A 2,444-nucleotide genomic window follows, 5' to 3' on the forward strand; every position below is an offset into this window, starting at 1 on the left:
AGCAGCAGCCAGCCCTGGAACCCGAGACTCAGTTTCCCCGTCTGCAGAGGAAAAGCCGAGGGTAACGGGGCTCTTTAGCCCCTCCTGGGTCTCTAGTTTCCCGTGTCTAGAGAATCGAGGCATGGCAGTGTCGCTCTTCTGGCCTGCGCCTCTGCAGGATGACTTGGCCCTGGCTCTGGGTCGTAGGGCCAGGGTAGACATAGGGGCTGATGTCCTCGACCCAGACAACTTCCCTTGCCCCAGCCAGGGCCGGGGCTGCTCAGCCCAGACCAGCTTTGAAGTGTCCAACCTGTGACCTTATGAGTCATTTCAAGAAATGGTCTGCAATTATCCAGAGCTGCAGAGAAAAATGTACTTAACGTTTTTGGAAGCAGAAATACATGCACTGTCACCCTTTGCCAAAGGGGACCGACCCCCTTTCACTCCTGAGCCCCTCACTGACCTTGAGCCTGTGCTGGGGTCACTGGCTGCTCGTACCTGGGTCCACCTGCTCCTCTTCCTCCAGATACTCCTGTCTGGTGAGGCCACTGCCCTGTCCGACCCCTAGGCAGCTCCCAGGCCTCCAAGGATGTGAGGGCCCCCAGGATGGGACTCACCCCAGCCCCCTCCCTCCAAAGGTCCCCCATCCCTAATCTGCGTGTCCAGAAACTTGGGCAAAAAAATCTTCATCTATGCCGGGCGTGGTGGCGCACGCTTGTAATCCCCGCGCTTGGGAGGCGGAGACAGGAGGATCGCGCTGGTTCGGAGCCAGCCTCGCTGGCTTAACTCTGTTTCCACATAAAAATGTTAAAAAAAATAGGTCTGGGAGTGTAGCCCGTGGGAGTGTATACCGGAGGTAGAAGGGCTTCCAGGAACCCCAGTACCACCAAAAAAAAAAAAAAAAAAATCTTCATCTACACCGACTCCAACCAAAACTGAGCCTTCCTTCGGTGATGAAGGCCACGCCACAGTGGTATCTCAGCTGGCTCTGCCCCCGCGGGCCGCGGGCCCCTGCGCGGCCGTCCCTGGAGGTCTCAGCTGGCTGGTTACTTCACACGCTAACCAGCCCTGGATCGCTCCGCCACGCCGTCCATATATTCCGATGGCTGCGTTGGATGGGATAGGCTTGCTCCTCTTGGCAACAAGGGCAATTTGTTTTGTGCATTTAAGGACGCCGTTTTAGCTGGGCGTGGTGGCACATGCCTATACCCTCAGCACTGCGGAGGCCGAGAGGGAGGGTGGCAGGTTTGAGGCCAGCATGCTGCAACTTAGCGAGACACTGTTTCATTAAGTAAAAAATTAAATAAGGCTGGGGGGAGCAACTCAATGGTAGAACATCCCTGGGTTCTATCACCAGTACCACGAAATCAGAATGATACACACAGGAGGCCAGGCGTGGTGGAGCGCGCCCGCAATCCCAGTACTCGGGAGGTTGAAGAAGGAAGAGAGATTTGAGGCTAGTACTTGGTAACTTAGCGAGACCTTGTTTCCAAATACAAAATATAACAGGGCTGGGGGTGCCGCTCACAGGCAGAACGCCCCGGGTTCAATCCAGTACAGAGAAGAACGGCATCCTTCTGAGAGGGCTGGGCGGGAGCCCGGCTGCCCCGTCTCCTGCGCCAGCTTAGTGTCCTGCCAATTTGGTTCTGGGTCCTTGGACCAGGCAGTGGCCAGCTCCTGGTCTGTCCCCGGATACCCACCCCCTAAGGCTCACCTCCACCCGGGGGCTCCCTCCTCGGACTCCCAGGGCCTGGGCATGACAGCCCAGAGGCCGGAGGTCCCCAGTGGTCCTCCTGCAGAAGAGCATGGCGCCCCCTCCCTCCTGTGTCTGGAAGCGCAAGAACCAGTGCCCACCTCCAACCCCCCAGGGCCAGCCACTCTGTCCTCCTCACCCAGGGGGAAACTGAGCCACGGGGTCCTATTAGATGATGTAGGAGAGCCCAGAGGGGAACTCCACCACATGGACAGAGGCATGGACCCTCTCCAGGGGGGCGCTGGCATCCTCCAGCCCAGAAGCTGGGCTGCAGTCTGGGACCCCGGGGGCTTCTCAGAGCGTCGTCCCCAGTGTGCGCGGAGGAGCAGGAGGGCGCTGGGGAGCGAGGATGGAGGAGGGCGGGCCCTGGGGTAACATGCTCAGGGCCTTTTTTATTCCTATGGGGGTGGCCAGATTGCCAGGACACGGGACTGGGGTGCTCCCTGCGCCTGACTCCTCGGGGCCCAGCCCCCTGGGGACTCCTGCGCGGCGGCCACCCCGTTCCCCTGGCAGGCGGCCGGATCCCTGGCCGCGCCCCAGCCTCGGGGCGGGGGCTGCGGGCCGGGGCGGGGCCGGCTGGGCGGGCGGCTCCTTCCAGCCGGAGGGCGGGCTGGCGGGCGCCCTTAAGTGCGGCGTCCCCGCGCCCCGTACCAGGCCTGGAAGCAGGGTGGCCCCGCGCCATGCCCCCGCGCTGAGCCCCGCCGCCCCAGCC

The sequence above is a fragment of the Muscardinus avellanarius genome (genome assembly GCF_963383645.1).
Source record: "Muscardinus avellanarius genome assembly, chromosome: 6".
NCBI lineage: Eukaryota > Metazoa > Chordata > Mammalia > Rodentia > Gliridae > Muscardinus > Muscardinus avellanarius.